Source organism: Lygodium microphyllum, chromosome 11 (genome assembly GCF_053477565.2).
Source record: "Lygodium microphyllum isolate KBCC chromosome 11, Lygodium_microphyllum_v1.1.10, whole genome shotgun sequence".
Taxonomy (NCBI): domain Eukaryota; kingdom Viridiplantae; phylum Streptophyta; class Polypodiopsida; order Schizaeales; family Lygodiaceae; genus Lygodium; species Lygodium microphyllum.
Window position 1 is genome coordinate 3,536,882 of NC_141145.1, and position 16,181 is coordinate 3,553,062.

Sequence of the window (16,181 nt, forward strand, 5' to 3'; positions counted from 1 at the left end):
GCTTGATGAACTCAAGGGAGCACACTAGTTCACCAAGATTGATTTGCGATCCGATTACCAACAAATTAGAATGAGGGTGGGTGATGAAGTCAAAACAGCCTTTCGGACTGACCGTGGCTTGTACTATTTCCTTGTCATGCCATTTGGGCTCACTAATGCACCCACCACATTTCAGAGCTTAATTAACAAAATATTGCAGCCATGGCTTTTCCAGTTTGTGTTGGTATTCTTTGATGATATACTCATTTACAGCAAGTCACTGCATGATCATCTGAAGCATGTCAGGCAAATTTTTTATGTACTGAGAGAGCACCGGCTATTTGCCAAAGAAAGCAAGTGTGTCTTCATGCAAACAGAGGTTGAGTACTTAGGACACATTGTTAGTGGAAAAGGCATCCAAGCTGATTCTAAGAAAGTGCAATGTGTTCGGGAGTGACCCACCCCACTACCACTACCTCCTTGTGTGGTTTTATTGGCCTCTCCTCTTTTTATCGGAGATTTATTCACCATTATGCCACAATTGTAGACCCATTAACAGACAAGCTGAAAAAAGAGGCTTTCCTATGGGATGAATTGGCTGACCGCAGTTTTCAGCAGCTGAAAGACTTGCTCATTTCAGTCCCCCATCCACGTATACCCCAACTTTTCAAAGGATTTTACCATCCAGTGTGATGCTAGTGGACGGGGTATTGGTGCAGTCTTGCTGCAAGAACACGAGGTAATAGCATTTGAGAGCCAAAAATTGGATGATAAAGAGAGAGAGTTGCATGTCTATGATCAGGAGATGTTGGCAGTCATTCATGCTATCAAAAAGTGGCATCACTACTTGTGTGGCAGCAGATTTAAGGTGAAAAGTGACCACCGTGTGCTCAAATACTTCTTGACTCAGCCCAACCTCACTCCCAAACAACGTAGATGGGTGGCTACCCTACAAAACTATGACTTTGAGATTACCAACACCTGGACAAGGACAATGTAGTGGCTGATGCACTCTCTCGCATGTGGGCATGCAAGGTTTCATCCATCATTGAACTCCACCATGATTGGATTGAAGAGCTCCAAGAGGCATACTTGCTTGATGCTGAATTCGGCCCTCTTTTCCAGAAATTACAGCAAGTAGTCATGGATGACAATTCCCAATATCAGCTCCACAATGGCCTCATTTGGATCCATGGCCATATTGTGATTCCCCATGCCTCTCCCTTCACCCAAAGGATCCTTGAAGATATGCATTCTTCACCGATTGCTGGCCACTTAGGAGTCTTCAAAACAGATGACCGAGTTTTGAAAAGCTTCCATTGGAAAGGCCTATGGCGGGATCTTAAAGACTTTGTGTCTAGATGTGTGCCTTGCCAACAAAATAAAGATATCACTCTTAAACTGGGTGGATTGTTGCAGCCTTTACCTATCCCCGAAGGAAAATGGACCCACATTGCCATGGATTTCATCAATGGTTTACCTACAACCAAGAAGGGTTGGGATAGCATATATGTGATAGTTGACTAACTCACTAAAGCAACCCATTTCATCCCTACAAAATCCCAGTTTATAGCATCTCAAGTTGCCACTCAGTTTATAGACCATGTTTTTAAGTTGCATGGCTTACCCCAAGTCATAGTACATGATTGGGACACCAAATTTATGAGTCAGTTTTGGTAGACAATTTTCAGCTCCATGGGGACCAATTTGGCTCCGTCCACACCCTATCATCCCCAAACGGATGGGCAGACCGAGAGAGTCAATAAGTGGCTTGAAACTTATTTGCGACATTTTTGTCATGATGTGCAGAATTCTTGGGACGTATGGTTGCACTTGGCTGAATTTTCTTACAACAACTCCACTCATTCGAGCATTGGAGTCTCTCCCTTCGAAGCATTTTATGATTATCGGGTGCCCCTTCCTACAGTGATCTTCAATGAAAAGCTCAATCCCCTTGGAAAAGAAGAGTTGGGTCGCATGCAAGCTTTACTTCAACAATGCAAGGTAAACCTCAAAAGGGCTCAAGAGCACATGAAGATCCATGCTGATGCAAAAAGAAGACCCCTTGACTTTCAAGAGGGTGAATTGGTACTCCTCAAGGTCCCCAAGTCCTGTTAGGCCACACTAAAGGACGATTCTTGCAACAAGTTGGCACATCGTTACTATGGGCCCTACAAAATCATTAAGAAGGTCGGGGACTTGGCTTACCATCTCCAACTCCCTCCCACTACTAAGATCCATGATGTCTTCTATGTGAGCCAATTGAAACCTTTCATTGGCACTCCCAAAGATCATGTAGAGGAGCTACCACCCATAGATGAGGAGGGCCTTATTCAGTACATTCCTGAAGGGGTCATTGGGCAACGTGAAAAGCAACTCCGCAACCGTTCCATACATGAATACCTAATCAAATGGCAAGGCCTACCAATAGAGGAAGCCTCTTAGCACCCAACATCTATATTGGATGAATTTCCACACCTCAAGGAGACCGTATTGGCTGGAACTTAACCATGACATCTGTTTTGGGCTGCAGTCTGCATCTAGACAGCCACCTATTTTGTACCAGTTTTGGTCCTAGTCCATTTTCAGCCCCATCCTCCATACATGGGTTGAAAGTACACCTCGAGGGCTCTTTGTCATCGTGTTAAGGGTTAAAGTTCTACTATCAAGGCTTAGAGAAGAAGAAGAGTATGGGATTCAAGGTTTGGAGAATGGAAAAAGAATGGAGTTTGACAAGATTCGGGTTTTAGAAATGACTTGGTTGAAGAAGAAGATATCAAGCTTTTTCTGTGTATTTAGCATATATGAATGGAATGAATGTCACTATCTTGATCACATCAAATGTATTTGGAAAAATAAACCATTACATAAAAGGATATTCTCAAATTTTTAATCCAAATGCAAGTTCAAATGGCTTTTAACTCATGTACATAGATGGATTACAACTCCAAGAAACTAGTATTTTGATGGTAGACTCAAGTACATTCAAGATATGGACCAATAGTACATGAAATGCATTGATGGAGCATAATTTTAACTTCATCCATGTTTTAAAACAAAAAATTCCAGCCCATAATCAAGCTTAAAAATTGTACATAAACTCATGAATAAGCTCCTCTAATCATTAATGGGTAAAGCCCTGATGTTAAGAGGTCAATTTCTTCTATTTCAATCACATGAATCACTTGTTTGTTCATCAAAATGGACAAGAATAGTGGGCTACCCTGTTTATGACTAGTTTTTTTAGCCCATAACAGGCCATACACCTTCAAAATCCTCGCCCTTTTCTTGCCCCAAAGTCACTCAAGTACTTGGGTACAAGTCGGGCTTCATTGGACCATGAATTAGGTAAATAAAATGAGAGAAGACATACATAAGAGTAGGCTGAATACTTTTCTCTCAAATTTCCCCCCTTTTATAGACTGTCATACCATGCATTTTTGTCAGAACAAATAGACGGGTAAGAGGAGCTCTCACCTTCCTTGTTTGTATCTTCATGTTCAGCTCTAGTTTATCTTCAGTTTGCATGCTCCAAAGCATGCACCATAGCTCCCAGTTTTCTCCAGATGATGCTACAGGTTGTGCAGGCCCACATTTTGTGCCAAAAAATGCGGGCTGCATCCTCCTCAGCTCCACTTTACTTTTTGACCTACTTAGGTCACTTTGGTTCATTACTTCATGTCCCCCATGAACCTAGTGGACTTTTGGCATTTTTCATAAATTCTAACCATATTTTCCACTTGAATCAATTTGATTTATCCAGCAGACTGTCTATTTCTTCCAGCTGACCAAGTTGTAGGTTCCCATAGACTTATTTTTTTTATCAATATACATGGTACAACTGAAAATTGTATGCTACATACAAAATAACTTATGTAACTAAGTTGGTTTTTGGGTAACAATGACTGAATTATGTATGCAAATTCCTCATATAAATCCTAATAAAGTTCTTCTGTGTTCATAAAAATCCCATGATTTATATTATGAACAATAAACTCTTTGACATTCACCCCCTCCTAACCTACACATCCTCCGACATGTGCCATTTCACAAGATTACAGGTTTAAGGAGGGTCTTCTTCTGATATATCTTCATCTTCATTTTCTAAGTCTTTTTCTTCCTGCTTGTCTTCAAGTAGATGGCTCATATCCAAGTCATCAAGTTCATAAGTTGAAGATTCTCTTCGTTTGAAGGGCTTGATACGTTTCCTGACTATTGGTAATTTTACCATGGTTCCATCCATTTCAGCCAAAGAGCAAGTAGCATTATTATGTACTACTTTTACTACTTATGGTCCAAACCATCGCTTGGCTAACTTTCTATGAGCACTATATTGATTGTCCAGGCTGCTATCATAGACAAGTACCCAATCATTCTCTTGAATAGCTCTTGGACAGAGTTGATGCTTGTGAAACCTCTTCTTATTCTTTAATCTTGCTATTTTAAGCCTTTCAATGGCTGTCTTGACATCTTTTGGCCTTCTTTCAAGTTGCCTTATGCGCAAAGTCAGCAATTCTTCTCTATTCATGCCTTCATCCCAAGGTAAGATACTCCATGTGACAATGGACTCTTCAATAGGCATAATACGTGGCTGTCCATATATTAGTTCAGCTGGCATATAACCTGTTACTACACTATGGGTAGTTCTATCAGCCCATAATGCAAATGGTAGCATTCTAGGCCATTCCCTCATCTTTCCTTTGCAAGATTTTGCTAAAGCTTTAAGAATTGGTTAATGACCTCTTTCACTCTTACCATTGCCTTCAGGGTTGTAGGCTGATGTAAGAGATAGCTTGATTCCCAATTGAGCAAAGAAATGGCGAGCCTCATCAGCATCCAATTCTCCTCTATCAGCAGTTACTTTGGCAACACAACCATACCTGCAAAATACTTCTTCAAGTAAAAATCTACAAACAACTTGAGTAGACTTTGTTGTCAAGGTTTTTCCTTCCACTTGATTTATGAGATCTTCCCTACCAAGTACTAGATATCTCATGTTCCAAATTCCTATAGGCATGGTTACTAAATCAAAAACCCATCTATAGCGAATGGATAAAGGAAAGGTATGCTAAAGCCCATCTCTATGCTTAACCATAGAGTACATTTGACAAACATGACAAGATTTAACAAAATGCTCAATGTCTTTATACATGTTTTGCTACCAAAATTTCTCTTTTATTTTGGCAAAAGTGCCCATATGCCTCTATGACCAGCCAATAGGCTTTCATGAAATTCTTACATGACCTGTCTTTGAGTATTTTTTTTTCTCCTAAGACTCGAACAGGTGCCCCTCATTTCTTTTTCGCATGCCTCCAAAGGTAGCCATCTTTAAGAAAAAAGCCATAAGCTTTTCTCTTGATTCTCTTAAACTCTTCATTAGTCCAATCTTCCTTATTTGTCATAGTGCTAAAAAATTGGCCAATTTTTAGCTAATCATCTTCATAATATTCTTCTTTAAAGTGTGAATAAACCATAACAAAACATTGAGCATGCTGTCTATCAGCTGCCCACTATCCTTCTTTGGTTGTTTATTCCTTCTTTGCTGACGTAAAATTTGTTTTAGCAACTGAACCTATTGTACTTGCTGTAATTATTGTTGTACCTGCATTTTTGACAGCTAAACCATCATTAGGTACAGCTGTACTTGTTGTTTTCAGATTTGAATCTGCATTTACAGCATCATTTTTAGCAAATATAGACTCTGATTCTTCCTCATCCATCATTTCTTCTTCATCCTTATAACTGGCACGCAAAAGCATGTCAGCAACTGGATTATCTCTTCCTGCAATATGTTTCAAATCAGGATTTAAGGATTTAATATAGGCTATTCACCTTACCATAGCTATGTCAGGAGTGGAATAGTTGGCATCATGCCCAAGAGTGGAAGGCAATCTGTTTCAACTATTACATGTGCGCCCATGAAGTAATCTCGATCACATTTCAATGCAGTTACTACTCCCAAAGTTCTCTTTTAATTTGAGCATACCTTCTTTGTCGTTCATTAAGAACCTTCGCTCCAAAGCGAATTGCATATCTGTTGCCTTCAAGGTCATCTTGATCGATTGCCCATCCTATTCCAATAGGACTTGTGTCTACTATGAGTATAATAGGCTGTCCATTAGAGTAATTAGCCCTCTTTAAGGTGGGGGCTAAAATCAAAAATTTCTTTAGTTTTCGAATAGCTTGAGTATGTTCTTTTTCCCATATAAACCTTTGGCCTTTCCTTAGCAGTTGATAAAGATTTTTAGCAACATGAGCAAAATGTGGGATCCAAATAAGGTAGAAGACATATGCACCAAGAGATCTTCTCACCTTCGAAACATTTGTGCATATTTTCTGCATTTTGCTGATAGCATCAATCTTGGATGGAGAAGGCTTTCGGCCATATGGACCACACATATGCCCTACCACAATAACTTCTTCGACTCCAAAAACAGATTAAGCACCTGAAAGAGTAAGATAGACTTCTTCTAATTTAGACAAGATTTGAGCACAATCATTAATATGATCAGAAACAAACTTGCGGCATCCAAGTTTGTTGAGTTCTTTATTCTTCTCATGAACTTCACATCCTTTGATTGGTACATCATCAAGGAAAGAAAGGGTTAATTGAGGAATATAATCTCTCAACACTTTATGCATGGCATTCATCATGTGAGCTACTGAATTCGTAGCCCCTTGAGGTAGAGTACACATGCGGACTAAGCCAAGAGGCGTCTTCATTGTGGTAATGTCTCGGCTTTCCAAAGCAAGCTGAAATTGGTCATAGCCTGAATATAAATCTCCCATGGAATAAATTGCTTTACCTGCAAAACTTCAGCAAATTCATCAACAATTGGCTCCAAACCAAAATTTCTAATAGTGACTTTATTGACATGTTGTAAATCTTAAATGAATCGCAAAGATCCATTCTTCTTAGGCAAGGTAAACCATCGGTTGGAATATGGAGCTGAAGATGGCTCCAATATTCGCATTTTTATCTTTTCATTTAGAAGCTCCAATAACTTAGGCAAATGAGCCCTTGGTACCGGAATTGGTTTAAGATTCCAAGGAACGTGTGGGACCGTAAAAATCACCATTGATGCCACAACGCTTGGATCCACACAGCCAATTTCATGTGGCTGAAATGAAAAATCTTTACCATGATTCTTTATCATCTGCATGAAGATTTGCTTTTCAGTTGGGCAAGAGAAAAGATTCTTCACCAAATTTCAGCTCTTGTAAACTGTCTGCCATAAATTGGTGATCAATCTTTGGGATCACAAACGCTTGGCTGTTTGGATATCCTTTTTGCTAGTCCTTCACTTTTGGGTGGTAGAGGAGTAGCCACTGGCTTGACCTTTTTATCAACTGTCTTATACTTTGTTTCTACTCTTACCTCTTCCTTGTTCGGATGTCCAAAAGCTTCATGATCTGTAGATTCTTGAATTATGTCATACATATCCAATGTGCATACTTGTATGGACTGATTTTTAGCTTGATTTTCTGCATGAACAGCTGCATATATTTTAGCCATTGTATCATTATAATTCAACCCATAAAATAGCCTTGTAAATTTTTCATCTATAAGAAAAACATCAATTTTCTTCAGTTCTTGTTCCACATGGCATAGATGCTTTCTTTCAGCCCTATTCATGGTTGAAAACTGTTTATAACATCCCACACTATTGGCCATAAAAACCTGCAAGTCAGCTTTTGGCCTTGCCCCCTTTACATGTGAAGGTAATTTTTTATAACATGATGCACTGCCATAGCCTCCACTTATAGCAGTGCTACCCGAAAACCCTTAAATTCTCGGGCATTAGGAGGAACAGGATGATCTCTCAATCGATCTCTATTCGGGTGATGATTTACACATACAATCAAGAATTGGACAGCTTTGTCATTATCCTTACTTCTTATTCGAGCATATGATGAACCATCATCAAGGGTCTTTGTCTCTAAACGAGACTCAGAAATAAAAAGTTGTCCAAGAATGATAGGATAGCTGCTGGAATCTTGAACAAAGAAATGAAATTCATCTTTTACATTACCAATAGTAACTTGTACATAAGGGCATGCTGCATAAAGATCACCAGAGGAGTTATTGGATGCTTTCATGCACCATCCTGGTTCCACATCAATGGGCCATCCGCCATTCTCGTAGAGACTTCTTGACATGACATTAATCTCTGAGCCATGGTCTATAAGGGCAATGCATGGAGTCTCTTTTTCTCCAATCTTAACAATGGTTTCAGTGGTCACCCTTGCCCAATGGGTACGGGAGTAGTGACTACTAAGAATAAAGTGAGCATCACTTTCTTCTTGCATGTTGTGAAGATGAGATTCTTTCTTAAGCATGGGCTGCACTTTAGATTGAAAAGTCCCCACCATAATAGCTTCTTCAGTTTGTGCTTCATAGATGTCTTAATCTTTGGCTTCTATGGCTGCAATCAATTCTTTGATTGCGTCCAATCGAATCCCTTGAGTTTTCAACTTCTCTTCATCCTGCAAATACACATGAAATGCTTGCAAAAAAGCATGCACAGATTCTTCAGTTTCCTTGCCAACATATTGTCTTTTTTGTTTAATTACATCAATTATTACATCATGAAATCCTCGTTTTGCAATTCTGAGAATTTTACCTAATGTAAATTCAATTCTACTTCCAAGAATCCTTTCTTCTAGGATCCGCTTAAGATCCGTTGCGGTCTCTATGTCAGATTGCAACTTGTAACTAGGATGTTTAATTTTTCTTTTTCCTTCTGTCTTCTTTGCTTGAGGGGCATCTCCCATATCAAGCTCTAGTGGTGATGGATTTTCAGCAGCCTTCTGCCGATCTGGTTTACTTCTTGTCACGCGTTTAGTTGGTCCTGAAGAAGAAGGACCGACAACATCTTTATCTCTTCTTCTTTTTTCTTCTATCATGGCTTCATGATTATTAATTTCAGCTAACTGAGCAAAAGATGAAAATGAATCAACTGGCTCGGTCCATCCGGTTCTTCCTCAGATGCATTGACTGGCAGTAGTTAAATCATCTTTGGTTGCCTTGCCTTGCGCCATGCGATCTAAGGCCTGCATCCACACTTTAGATTTTGCATTAGTTTTTGTTCTTGTTGCCAAATCCTCCAATCTTTTCTTCATGCCACCGTTGGCAAAATTTGGCTCAAGAGGAAGCCCGGTTTTGGTTGCATGAATTTTACCATCCTTCCAAAAGACTAATTTTTGTGCTTCAGCTTCACGGAATGCACCGCACTCCCTCTTATCATACTGTAGGCTATCACACTAGATACAACGTCTTTTGAAGCCTTCTTGTACAGGTCTTTGGGCAGTTGATCGTCCCCTTTCTTCCACTTTCACATCAAGCCTTTCCACTTTGGAATTAATCTCCATTAGATTAAGATGGAGATCCCGCATGCTTTTAATTAGCTTATCCATGACATCCTTCTTTGGAGATGGAACAACAAAATTTCTTGGTTGCTCGGCCATAGAGACAGGAGGTCAAGAAACAAGAATAGGCTCCTTCATGGATTCAGTTGGTGCAGGGGTTGATCCCCATCTTAGGCACAACCGCTCTCTTCGAGCAATCATATTAACTGCTTCAGTGACATCACTCCAAGCAGTCTTCAATCCCGTCTCAGAGTCAGGATCTTCAAGTTGATCAGTTAGCTTTTCTTGAAGGAAAGGATCTGCAGCCTTTAGAAATAATTCAATCTTCTGGCTTTCCATACCTTGTTGATCCTCAGGATCTAGTTGAGAAAATTTGCTTTCAAATTCACGATGAAGAGCAGTGGCGGTTAGACCCTTATTGGGCCTTTCAACCCATTCAGTGAAAACTTTATTTGTCATAAGGCCAGAATCTTCAAGAAAATTTTCTTCTCGAAGAGCCTTCTTGAACGCGGACCATCCCGCGTCTTTTTGGAAAAGACCATGAATTCGGTCTTGGAGACCATGCACAGCCAAACGGTCGGCTCCAAGCATGTTGAGGAACTTCGAAGAAGACCATCTTGTCAGTATAGAGGCGGATAAAAGAGGATACATTTTGCCCATTAAATTGATTGAGCTCTTGCCCAACTGTTTCCAAAGCTTTAATGGCGGCGGCATCATTCCGATCTTCTTCTTGTCTTCGTTGTTGTTGCAATTGCAACTACTGCTGAAATTGCAATTGTTGTTGTTGGCTTTCTTGCATCAGACGAACAAAATGTTGCAAGGCATCTCCTCCCGAACTTGATGATTCTCCCATTGTACTTTCTCTTCCACAGCGGACCTTTCACGTCGGGTTCACCACTGTCGTCGTGTTAGGGGTTGAAGGTCTACCACCGGGGCTTAGAGCAGAAGAAAAGTATGGGATTCAAGGTTTGGAGAATGGAAAAAGAATGGAGTTTGACAAGATTCGGGTTTTAGAAATGACTTGGTTGAAGAAGAAGATATCAACCTTTTTCTGTGTATTTAGCATACATGAATGGAATGAATGTCACTATCTTGATTACATCAAATGCATTTGGAAAAATAAGCCATTACATAAAAGGATATTCTCATATTTGTAATCCAAATGCATATACCAAATGCAAGCTCAAATGGCTTTTAACTCATGCACATAGACGGATTACAACTTCAAGAAACAAGTATTTTGATGGTAGACTCAAGTACATTCAAGACATGGACCAATAGTACATGAAATGCATTGATGGAGCATAATTTTAACTTCAGCCCTATTTGAAAACAGAAAATTCCAGCCCATAATCAAGCTCAAAAAGTGTACATAAACTCATGAATAAGCTCCTCTAATCATTAATGGGTAAAGCCCTGATGTTAAGAGGTCAATTTCTTCTATTTCAATCACATGAATCACTTGTTTGTTCATCAAAATGGAAAAGAACAGTGGGCTGCCCTGTTTATGACTCGTTTTTTCAGTCCATAACAACCCATACACCTTCAAAATCCTCCCCCTTTGCTTGCCCCAAAGTCACTCAAGTACTTGGGTACAAATCGGGCTTCATTAGACCATGAATGAGGTAAATAAAATGAGAGAAGACGTACATAAGAGCAGGCTCAATACTTTTCTATCAGATTTTCCTCGTTTTATAGATTGTCATACCATGCATTTTTGTCAGACCAAATAGACGGGTAAGAGGAGCTCTTACCTTCCTTGTTTGTATCTTCATCTTCAGCTCTAGTTTATCTTCAGTTTGCATGCTCCAAAGCATGCACCATAGCTCCCAGTTTTCTCCAGATGCTCTAGGTTGTGCAGGCCTGCATTTTGCGCCAAAAATTGCGGGCTACATCCTGCTCAGTTCCACTTTACTTTTTGACCTACTTAGGTCACTTACAGATCACTTTGGTTCATTACTTCAGGTCCCCCATGAACCTAGTGGACTTTTGGCATTTTTCATGATTTCTAACCATATTTTCCACTTGAATCAATGTGATTTATCTTGCAGACTATCAATTTCTTCCAGCTGACCAAGTTGTAGGTTCCTATAGACTTTTTTTTTAAAATCAATATACATGGTACAACTGAAAATTGTATGCTAAATACAAAAGAACTTATGTAACTAAGTTGGTTGTTGGGTAACAATGACTGAATTATGTATGCAAATTCCTCATATAAATCCTAGTAAAGTTCTTGTGTGTTCATAAGAATCCCATGATTTATATTATGAACAATAAACTCTTTGACACCGTGCCAACACCTTACTTGCCCCGATCGGAGTTCCCTAGTGGAAGTTATGGTTGTTTTTCTCGAGCCATACCATCTGGGATAGCACACTAGTAATTCCTGGACAGCCCTTTATTTTGTAACAGTTTTGGTCCTGACCTAATTGCAGCCCCGCCCCACCCACCTGGGTTGAAAGTACATCTCATGGGCAATGACACCTCAACTGTCCCATTCGGAGTTTTCGACACAAAGTTATGGCTGATTTCCTACGGCACACCCTTACAGTCCATGACTATATCCCTTGTTTTTTAGGACAAAAATTTTATGAGATGAGATGGTTTGTAATGAACGGGGATCACGGGAACATGGCATGGGAACATACTAGTCACACTGATTGTATATAATGTGTAAGAGGGTATTTTGAGGCACGACAAAAATTATCAAGAAACTCTCTTTTCACCTTCTCAAGCTTCCATGGCTTCTTCTTTTTCTTCTTCCTCTTCTTCCTTTCTCCCTCTTTCTCTCTCTTTTTCTTGCCTTTCTCTCTCCTCTTCCTCTTCTTTTGCAGTCCTTCTCTCTCTCCTTCCTCTTAGTTAGGACAGTTAGGTCTCTTTCATTACAAGTAGCAAAGGGTTTTAAGAAAGAGCTTGGTATTGACTTTGATGATGTCTTCTCTCATGTGGTTAAGATGACCACCTTGCGCTTAGTCTTGGCATAGGTTGCATAGCTTGACTTAAACTTGTACAAGATGGATATCAAGATAGCTTTCTTACATGGAGACTTGCATGATGAGATTTACATGGAGCAGCCTAAGGGCTTTGCAGAGCCTGGCATGGAGTACAGTATACAAGCTAAAGAAAAGTCTTTATGAATTGAAGTAGGCACCTAGGGAATGGTATCATAAGTTCGATGCCTTTATGCAGTCACAAGGCTAAAACATAGTGCTATGGATCAGTAATTGTATTTTAGTTCTCTATGTGGATGACATGCTATTAGTAGGGAAAGCAAATGATGAGCTAGATGCTCTTAAGGCTCAACCCAAGAATAGCTTTGAGATAAAGGATATGGGAGAGACCTCTCACATACTTGGTATGCGCATTAGACACGACATGGATCAAGGACTCATCTACTTGTCGTAGAGGGAGTACATTCATAAAGTCCTTGAGTGCTTCTACATGCAGGACATGAAGCCTATTGGATGTCCATTACCTTCTTATGTGAAGGTATCACAGGTTGATTGTATGAAGGTAGATGAGCAGAGGACCGAGGTGGCCAAGATTCCCTATCCATCTATAGTGGGCAGTTGCCATGATAGCCACTCATCTAAATATTTCCTTTGTAGTTGGTGTTGTGGCACACTATATGGCTACACCTGGGAAGAAGCATTGGGATGCCATGAAGGGTATCTTGAGGCACCTGAAGGGCACTGCAGATACGCACATATGCTATGGCAGCTAGGATATAGGAGTCGTGGGGCACATTGACTTTGATTATGTAGGACATGCAGATAGTAGGAAGTCCACTTTTGGTTATGTGTTCACTTATGCTAAAGGTGTGGTTTCATGGATGTCCAGGGTGCAAAAATGCATGGCCCTTTCTACTATAAAAGCTGAGTATGTTGCAACCACTGAGGCTTGCAAGGAGGACATTTGTTTGGGTCATTTGGTTCATGACCTTGGTATTGATGCTATCCCTACCATGCATTCTGATTCTATGAGTGCTATCTAGTTAGCCAAGAATTCGGTCTTCCATGCGAAGATGAAACACATTGAGGTGAGGTATCACTACATACTTGGGGTCATTGAGGACAAGTCTCTTGACCTTCTTAAGATCTCGACTGATCAAAATCTTACAGACTTGCTCATGAAAAGACTTTCTATAGAGCGCTTTTCCTTCCTCAGGAGGTTGATGGGCGTGGGATGAGATTACATCTTTCCGCATTCTGTTATACATGTGTACATGTTGTATTGTCTTTTATTTTTCTTTTCACTCCTCACTAGTACATATTTTCCTTAATTCGGAGGTTATTGGGGTTAAAGGCACCTCTGCCTAGCCGCCTGTGTATTATTACAGTGACAATACCCATCACTACACACTACAAGTGGCAGGCACCCATCACTGTCACACATTCTTTATTCTTTAAATGACCTTTGAATGAAGGGAAGGTTGGTCACACATTGTGACTGTTGGAGTTCCCACATTGTGACTCTCTCTCTCTCTCTCTCTCTCTCTCTCTCTCTCTCTCTCTCTCTCTCTCTCTCTCTCTCTCTCTCTCTCTCTCTCTCTCTCTCTCTCTCTCTCTCTCTCTCTCTCTCTCTCTCTCTCTCTCTGGCTCTTGCTCTTGCTCTTGCTCTTGCTCTTGCTTTTGCTCTTGCTCTCCTGCCATAGCTCTCACCATGAAAATCCCTTGAGTTGCTCCATGTGTATCTCTTCCTTTAATTTCCCATTAAGAAAAGAAATTTTTAGATCCATTTGATGAGCCTCCGAATCAAACTCAACAACAAAAACTAACAAGACCTGAATACTAGTAATAGGATCAATAGGTGAGAAAGTTTCTTGACAATCAACTCCTGCGATTTGTAAAAAATGTTTGGCAACTAACCTTGCTTCAAATTTTTCAAATGTTCCATTTGCTCTTTTTTTTTGTCTTATAAACCCACTTGCATTTAATAGTAGTACATCCAGGTGTTAACTAAGCTAGAACCCATGTACCTTTAGAGAGAAGAGATCAATGCTCAATTTCCATAGCCTCTTGCCATTTTTTCTTTTGTGGGGATGACATGGCATCATTGTAGGAGACAAGTTCTTCACAAATATTGAGAGCATTCTCAAGAATATCAACATCATAAACATGATAGGTACCATATAAATTCTGAATTGGGAGATCAATATAAACATCAATGCCAAGGTCATCATCATCAATAATAGGTACAGGATGTGAGTCCTAATTTGAAGAGTCAATATTATCCAGTGAAGAAGGTTCATCATCATATTGAAAAGGAAAAGTAGTGAGTAATGACTTTTTGTCATCAATGTCCTCCAATGACCAAGTCCTCCTAGCATCCTCTTGCGACCATGTGATGCCCATAAGTTGCTCATTGAAAATAGAATTACGACTTATGATTACTTGCTTGGAGGATGGATCATAAAACTTATATCCCTTAGAAAAATAAGAATATCTAATGAAAATAACTTTCAAACTAGAATGGTCAAGTTTTCTAGGAGTCTCTTTGGGTACTTGAATATAAGAAATACACCTAAAGGTTCAAAAATATGAAATAAAAGGAGTTTTCCCTATCCAAGTAGCAATCATTATTTGACAAGGAGCAGTCATAGAAAGATAATTTTGCAAAAATAATGCTATTAAGATTGCTGCAACCCAGAATGGAGCCCCAAGAGGAACACCAAGGAAAAGGGAATTCTCTTGCAAGAAAATCTATCTTGTAACATCAATAAGCTTTTATTTCATTCCTTTGATCATCAAAACAAAGAAAACAACAATTCTTCACGCAGCATCATAGTAGATATCTCCCACAGATTTGATAGAATCAACCATATTCTCCAATATCCTCACAAAATCCATCAATAGAACAAAGAAACAAGGGAATACACCATCTTTGAATGGAAATACATCACATATTATTCATCTTCAATGTCTTCATAGTTCTCTCTCTCAATCTCTCATATACAGTTACACTATTTTGATAGAATTGACTATCTCTGACTCTCTCTCTCTCTCCATCAATAGTACATCATATCCTCACTACAATCACTCAATAATCACTCACAATAATCCTTCTTAGGTCGTGGATACACCTCCCAAAAGGTATGTCAGATGTGAAGGGGCACCAGAGACATCATAGTGTCCTGTGAGATCTGTCTTCTGTCACTATCCTTCTGTAACCTTCTGTGAATCTTCTATAAATCTTCAGTAATTACTTCTTCACTTCAATTAGCTTGGATAGAGATTCCATTCATCCTTTTCACACAGAAGTACAGAACAACAGAGCTATAGAAGCACAGAAGCTACAAAACTTTACAGAAGATCAACAAAACCCATAAAAATCATAACAAAACCAATTCAATCTCTCATAAACCTTTTCACACATTCTCAATCATCTCTCAAAACATTCATTCAACCATCTCAACTACCAAAATAGAAACAAAACATAACAAAGCAGAAGAAAATCAGGCCTTACAGAACCATACAAAGAGAATTACAGAACTCTTCAGAATAACATATTTCATCAAAAATCAACATAAACCCTTTCAAACATACTCAAACCACTCCAAACACTTCAAAACATCTTCAAACTCAAACAATCAACCACCAAAAACAACCATTCAACAACAAAAACAACAAAAAGTCAGCCCAAAAACCAATCATTTCCACACTCAACATATCCCCACACTTAATAAGGAAGCGTCCTCGCGACCTAAGAAAATGGAAGAATAAAAGCTCTATGATCTGCTAAAAACAATCTTCAATTCAGCATAAATCACCCACTTTGATCACAACCCCAACATATCAGCTTTATAACCTGGATCTGAAACACATATGAAA